General features: G+C 44.6%; 1 long non-coding RNA gene across 1 annotated transcript; it reads right to left on the reverse strand.

Moving 5' to 3' along the window:
• Positions 1–810: 810 nt before the first annotated feature.
• Positions 811–2854, reverse strand: LOC121987387. The gene is made up of 2 exons (XR_006113547.1): positions 2202–2854; positions 811–1160 (listed from the first exon to the last, which is right to left on the reverse strand). It is a non-coding gene; the product is annotated as an uncharacterized LOC121987387 (long non-coding RNA).
• Positions 2855–8218: the final 5364 nt, after the last annotated feature.

The raw sequence follows: 8218 nt of genomic DNA on the forward strand, positions 1-8218 counted from the left end.
AGGCTCGTGGTTCCTTCGAGTTTGCTACTACACCACTTATTATCACAATACACTATAATAATTTTTGAGCAAACCAAGAATCACATCTAAGTCCATCATGAAGTTTCTGAGCCATACAGCTTCTATGGCTGCCTTAGAGGCTGCCACATACTAAGCTTCCATGGTGGAGTCCGAAAAGTATCTATGCTTATCACTCCTCCATTATTATGGTTTTACCTCCTAAAGTAAACACAAAACCCCGAGGTCGACTTACTATTGTCCCTATCTGATTGGAAGTCAAAATCCGTGTAACCCACAGGGATCAAATCATCTGCTTGGTAAACCAGCATATAATCTCTATGCTTTATGGCAGTCTAATGTCCCTGTCTTGGATTACTTTGATATCTGCTAACCATGCCCACAACAAAACAGATATCCTGTCTCGTGCATAACATAACATACATTAGACTTCCTACAGCTGAAGCATAAGGAACTGTCTTCATATATTCTATCTCTTTTGATGTCTTCGGAGACATCTCTTTAGATAAAAATACTCCATGCCTAAAAGGTAGAAAACTTTTCTTGGAGTCTTGCATGCTAAAACGAGCTAGGATCGTATCGATATATGAAGCTTGGGATAAGCACAACATTCTTTTCTTGCGATCCCTTATTACCTTTATCCCGAGAATATGTGCGCATTCTCCCAAGTCCTTCATATCGAATTGCTTGGACAACCATACCATTACTTCCAACAACACTTTGATATTGTTTCCAACTAACAAAATGTCATCTACGTATAGTACAAGAAATACGACCACGTTTCCATCATACTTCTTCTTTACACAAGACCCATCCGGGCACTGAATAAATCCATACGACTGAATTTGAAACATCCCTAAACTTAGGCAATTTTTTTTTTGATGACCAGCATACAAAAGACATTGAACAAATCCATCTCAGTAAAATACCATACTCCTCATAAAGAAAACATCACTGTCCGAAAATACGAAGACAAGTGAAACACCCGCGTGACCATGTACACCAGTAACAACTTTATTCCAACAGACCAAAAACTACAAAGCACTGCTGAGCCTTCTGGATGGTACCGTGTATCCATCAGGTCTCCTCGACTACCCCCGTCTGCGTTCCCTCCATCCCATCCTGGGATATGTCTCCCTCACCTGTAAGTAGGCATCATGAGTCTACAGCCCAACAATTACATAACGTTACAAGGATGTGTCATTCATTAACTATAATCATTCAACAGTTCTATAGCAAGATATTAAATCTAATTACAAACTAAATTGCAGTTTATAAAGAAAAAGGTTTCTATAGTCCACTAAGGTGTATATGTGACACTGTGCTGACCACAGTTTAGAGCCAGTCTATCAGTCCATACCATGACCCTAGAGGTACCTCCTAGGTGAAAGTGCAGTCATAGGGCCGAAGCCCGCATGAGTTACAGTATCTATCATAGCATACAATTCCAGTCACTTTTTGGAAGGGCCCTCCCCGGAGCTCATCCCGGGGCACCCAACCCGTACTGTCACCCCATGTGTTCATATACATCTAGTTAACCTTCTAATTTCTTTTATCATACATAAATAGCATTAACTTCGAGATCTAAGAAAGTAAGAAACAGCAGATAACTTCAAGCTATAAAATATACTAAACTTCCGTAATAAAGGCTAACATCACATGGTAATTAACACTAATCAAAATACCTACTATAAAGAACTAACAACTCAAAGAGGGAAGCTAACATAACATGGCTCTTAGCATTAACGATAACTCTTACTGTACTGAACTAAAATTCATAGGTGAAAGCTAACATATCATGGTAACTAGCATTAACGAAAATCCTAATGTAATGGACTACAAATCAAAAGTAAAAGCTGACCAAATCATGGCAGTTAGCATCAACCAAAATTTCTACTATAAAGAACTAACTACAGCCATAAGAACTATCATTCATAGCAATTAGTACAGGAAAGTTTATAGAATTAAATCTCCAGTAGTAATACTTAGCATAATATTCCTAGTGTTCCAAGTAATATACAGATGAAGCAATTAATTCTATCCGTATTTGAAACCACCTATCCAGTATAATTAACCTTTGTCAATAGTAGTGGATTGTATAGCATTTCAGCAGAAATGGGTACTACTCATCATCTGTTGAACCTCACAATTAGCCGTATGTAATATAGCATTCAACCACTCACCTTTTACATCCTTCTACAACCATTCAAGTGTACAATGCCATATTCCTTAAGAATCCAGTATGAACAATTTCAGCATCGAAACCAAGAATTAACCACAAACCAATACCCTAACAGAAGACACTTAATTAGCATCCAACAATACACCAAATCCATAAAAGCAATTTCCCAATTTGGTAGTAACCAAAACTCCACGATAAAATCCCAGATCTGCTGCAGTAACTCGAGGGAAAACCAACGATACTTCATAGATTAGCCAGCACATCGAGAACCTCTCCAAATCTTAAAACGCAACCCATCAAAACAGTCTACGAACACAAACAAAACTCAAATCTTCACAACCGATTCCAGTTCTGCAGAACACAGTAAGGCTAAAGCAACAAGATAACACGGAAAGAGAAGATCCCAAATCGAAGAAGAATTACCTAACTATCGTCGCAAGAACCCAAATCAATCCTATAAATCCTAGAGGAGCAAACATCCCTGCAAACATTTCCGAAATCCATTGTAGAAATGCAAGAGAAAACGAGCGGAATCTCGGAAACCAATCAACATGAACAAAACAACTCAAATCCTCAAATCACAGTACAATAAAACCCATCAACCTCATAACAATCAAACTAAACAATCCTCTTCTATCGCTTAACCTCACTATCTGAATCTCATACCCAAGTAACTGGAATGTACTTGCCTTCCTCCCTTGATGCCTCTGCCGGAGCTGATCTGCACCGCGCGAAGCTCAGACCCGCCAGATTCTTTGCTCTGTAACGCTGGCAAAGCTTGGCGAGAAGCAGCGACGTTTTCCCTTCGATGAACGACGCGTGGAGAGGAAACAAAATGAACCGACACTATAACCTAGGTATACGTGTTTTATACTTGGAAGGTAACTTGCACTTAAGTTTAATTCACATCATCTTATGCTAATTTACCTTAATCCGCATGTACTTATCCCCCCTCCTGTTCCCATTTAATTCCATATGATTCTTAACCTGGTTATTCTTAACTTAATTATTCATAATAAAAATTTCAGGTAAAATTTTCCTTCCATTTGGTAGAAATTATGTACTTAAATCCCTTAATCTAGTGCTAGCATATTTTCTAAAAAATTTCACCATTAAGTTCTGATAAAGAAATCTTGTAAATAGATCGCCTTAAAATTCAGCTTGGGGAAGGGTATTGACGCCACACTCAAGCAAGATGAGAATGTGAGTGATAAGTCATGGAGTTTTGATCGCCACAAGTTGTCTTGATAAGATCGAAATTAGTTCTTTGCCTAAGAACAAGAAGGAAGCTCTCACAAAAGAGAAACTCAAATTTTCATTCAAACTTACATGATTTGTCATACAAGAGTTCTCCTATTTAACATCCCTTAAGATCCCCTATGCACTAATTATGCAATAAATATCATGCTTGCATGCATGGGTTTTATTATCCACTAATGCAACCACTAATCCCTAATACTAGCTTAATGCAACCATGCATGCATGGTATTTGTTATACTAGCTTAGAAACTTTCAAAAATGCATTAAAAACCCACAAAGGACATCAAAAGTCACTTTAGAAAAACCCCCCATGCATGCACACGAAAATGGTCCTCATGTTGGTCCAATTTCACTTTCAAATTGAAGGAATGTGATCCACTTAGTTGTTGCCTCCATTGTGCATTGATCCTCCTTTTCCTTGAGCCTCATTATTAAGCCTTCCAAAGCTTGCTTCATTCTCTTAGTCTTGGACCTTGTCATAGGTCCCCCAATTCCCTTCAATGCCTCTTCTTGGCTCACATCATTCCCTCCTTCTTTAGGTGAATTCGTCCTCGAATTTAGGTCTTCATCTCCTACATCAAAAGGACTCAAATCAGCCACATTAAATGTTGCACTAACACCATACTCACCGGGTAAATCAATTTTGTAAGCATTGTCATTAATTCTTTCCAACACTTGGAATGGTCCATCTCCTCTTGGTTGAAACTTTGATTTCCTTTGGGTAGGAAACCGTTCCTTCCTCATGTGAACCCACACCCAATCACCGGGTTCAAGGACCACTCTTTTTCTCCCTTTATTGGCTCGATTTGCATATTGCTCCATTTTCTTCTCAATTTGAGTTTTAACTTGCTCATGAAGCTTCTTCACATATTCTGCCTTTGTTTTGCCATCCTTGTGAACTAAAGAAGAAGTGTTAGGTAAAGGAAGCAAATCACTCCCTGTGTCAACAAATATGCGATGAATAGTGTAATTTGCTATTACCGCTTTGATGAGCAGAGCGTCGTCGTGGGGCACTTCTACTCCGTCTAAGTCTCCGGGCCTGAAAGTGATTTCCGGTCCACTTGCCCGCTCTTGGCTACAACCGACTGCGTGGATCTGTAGCTGCCGGACGCCCGCCTTTCTGGCTCGGTTGGAGTCTCCTCCGGTCGGCCCACCAGCAATAACGTTGATCTCGCCTCGGGCAGTATTGCTTCTATTCTCCTCTTCCCGAGCGGACGGTCGGGACCGTTCTCTGGACGCCCGTCGATTCTCCTGTCTTGGAGATCGGTGCCGATTGGGCATCTGTTGATGACGCCTCTCGGTGCGTGTCCGGTCGACTTCATGGGTCCTTTGTCTTCTGTCGATGGGAGGAGACCGTCGTTCGGCATTCCTGGGAACGAGATTAGCCACGAAGGGAAGACTTCGATAATCCCTTGTGTTGTGCGTATCCGTCTGGTGGAAGGAGCAGAACATAGGGGTCCATCTCTTCTTTGGCTTGGGCCGAGCGGCACCTACCTCTTGTACGTGTGATCTGGCATGGGGGGATCAGATTGCTTCAGCCCTCGGTCCTCTTGGCGGTTGATGAGCGGCCAAGGGTCTCCGCTCGGCAGGAGGAGCCCGTTCGGTTGGTGTTTCTTTCTTCCTGGCTGCCTGCGCTTCTTCCACGTTGATATATTCATTGGCCCGGTGCAGCATATGATCATAACCTTGGGGCGGCTTTCGGATGAGAGACCGGAAGAAGTCCCCGTCCACAAGGCCTTGCGTGAAGGCATTCATCATCGTCTCCGATGTGGCCATTGGAATATCCATCGCCACTTGGTTGAATCACTGGATGTAAGCTCGAAGCGATTCTCTCGGCTCTTGCTTGATGGCGAACAAGCTGACACTTGTCTTTTGATAACGCCGACTGCTGGCGAAGTGGTGGAGGAAGGCTGTTCGGAAGTCCTTGAAGCTAGTGATGGATCCGTCCGGCAGCCTCCGAAACCACCGTTGAGCCGATCCCGAGAGAGTTGTAAGAAAGACTCGGCACTTTACTCCATCTGTATATTGATGGAGCGTAGCTGTGTTATCGAACTTACCCAGATGATCATCCGGGTCTGTTGTTCCATTGTACTCGCCGATCGCCGGGGGCGCGTAATGTTTAGGCAGAGGGTCTCGTAGAATAGCCTCCGAAAATTGGCGATTGATCCGCTCGGGAGATGAGTCCGCTCGGGGGGTTTTCCCCTTTCTGGCGTCTCGCCTAGGCATTTCGTCGGAAGAAGATCCTCTATCTCTCCGAGCTGGCCCGGCTTCAGGGGTGCGGAATAAGGCCCGATGGAATGCAACGGTGGCTTGAGGTGCGTCCGCTCGGCCACCCGTTGCAGATGTTGCTTGTTGCTCCGGCCGCTCGGCTGATGCTTTTTGTTTTAACTCCACAAGTTTGGCGGCCCTCATCTCGACCAGAGCGTCGAGTTCTTCCGTCGAAAGCGTCACCGTGTGTTGTTGTCCAGCCTCGTCCATTGTTCCCTTTCGGATGCAGGTGCGTTCCCACAGACGGCGCCAAATTGATCCTGTCCGAACCAGGGGTCAACGAACGCTGGGGACGTGGCGCTCCCTGTTGGATCCTCGAGTGCTCCGGCGAACCTGCAACAAAACCGAGTCGGGGGGAAAACCTAATGTGGTTGTCGTTGTACTTAGACGGAAGTCTAAAGGGACTTTAGCTTGCCACGGAGTTGTGGTCACAGACTTGATTCAGGGCTTCTCCGAGTTAGACCTTGAGGAGAAGGGACAGACAGAGCAGGGTATTATTGTTACCAGGGTTGCTCAGTCGTCGATCAGAACAGGATCAGAGAGCCCTAGGCTGCTGATCAGTATTTATAGTTTATTTGCAGCCGGATAGTTTCCGAGCAGCAGACCGAGTTCACACGAGACGAGGAGGGTGTTATACACTTCCGAGGCAGATTATGCGTACTTCAGTCTCATCCGGTCTTATAGGAGTTACTTCCGGAGGCTCATCGCTTATGATTTGCTGTCCACCCAGGCGGTACCCGTATGCACCAAGATTTGAGGTGTTCCTACTGGTGGAACGGTATGAAGAAAGACATCGTGGAATTTGTAGCTAGATGTCTTGTCTGTCAGCAGGTGAAGGCTGAGCACTAGAGACCTGCCGGATTATTTCGGCGGATTCCTACTATTGAGTGGAAATGGGAACCTATTACCATGGACTTTGTGGTGGGTTTGCCGAGGACACGACGAGGTTATGACGCGATTTGGGTAATCGTTGATCAATTAACCAAATCCGTGCACTCGTTAGCGATCCGGAAGATTGATTTCCTGGATCGATTGGTAGATCTATTTTGCCGGGAGATCATCAGATCACGTGATGTTCTGTTGACTATTATTTCGGATAGAGACTTTCGGTTCACGTCTCATTTCTGGCAGAGTCTACAGCAGCCTTTAGGCACTGAGCTCTGTTACAGTACAGTTTTCTATCCGCAGACAGATGGACAGTCAGAGCGGACCTTTCAGACTCTAGAGGATTTGCTGAGATTGTGTATGTTGGATTTTGGAGGCAGTTGGGAGGACCATCTGTCATTTGTAGAGTTCGCCTACAACGACAGCTTTCTTTTGGCTATCCGGATGACGTTGTTTGAAGCGTTATATAGTAGGCCTTGTTTGGACACCCATCCTCTGGGATGAGGTTGGGGAGGCCCAGTTGTTGGGACCTCATAGAGCTCAGCATAACGCAGAGTTGGTCCGTACTATCTGACGGAGAATGTTGGAGGCACAGGATCGCCAGAAGAGTTATGCTGATCGGAGACGCAGACCACTAGAGTTTTCTGTTGGCGATCATATATTTCTGCGAGTTTCACCCACGAAAGGGGTGAAGAGATTTGGCCTCAGAGGTAAGCTAGCTCCGCGGTACATTGACCCTTCCGAGATCTTGGAGAGGATCGGAGCGGTAGCTTACTGGTTATCACTACCACCGTTCCGGTCAGGCGTACACGATGTATTGCATGTATCTATGCTGTCGAGATACGTGCTCGACACGACACATGTGCTGGCAGATATCCCAGTTCCAGTTCAGCCTGACGTCACCTATGAGGAGGTTCCGGTACGAATTCTAGACCGGGAAGAGCATTAGTTACGGAACAAGACTATCCGACTGGTTAAAGTCGGATGACAATATCATTTGGACGAGGAGGTTATTTGGGAGCTCGAGGATACTATCCGAGCTCGATACCCCATTTTTCATTTGAGGTATGTGATTAAATTTACCGTTAAACATTTATACTTTATATCTGTTGTTAGTACTTGCTGATGGTAGATAAACGAAATTTGGGGACCAAATTTTTATTAGTGGGGGAGAATGTAAAATACCGAAAATAGGTGAATATTAATAAGGGAATTTTCCGGAATTTTTGGAAAATTTTCGGGAATTTTTCATGAGGAAAAGTTTTAATTTATATTTCCTTTTCCATTTTTCTTTTCCTCCTGCGTGCCGACCCTTGTCCAAAACCTTGCGGTGATTTCTCCCGAGCCCTAACCGGCGCCGAACTCCCTCTCCCTCTCCGCGTACAAAATCTCTCGGCCAAGGGCTTTCCCTTCTTTCGGTCTCCACCCTCTCGGCGCGAAGTTCCCGTGCCCTAGCCAGCCCCGGCCGACCGGCGACTTCCCCTCCTTTCCTTTGGTCAGACGAGACACCACCGGCACTGGAGCCCTAGGTTTTCCCTTCTCCTTCACCACCTCGCGACGACTCCTTGCATTGCCTTGCCTCTTCGTTTGCTGTTGCCGAAGGTG

The sequence above is a fragment of the Zingiber officinale genome, chromosome 5B (genome assembly GCF_018446385.1).
Source record: "Zingiber officinale cultivar Zhangliang chromosome 5B, Zo_v1.1, whole genome shotgun sequence".
Classification (NCBI taxonomy): Eukaryota; Viridiplantae; Streptophyta; class Magnoliopsida; order Zingiberales; family Zingiberaceae; genus Zingiber; species Zingiber officinale.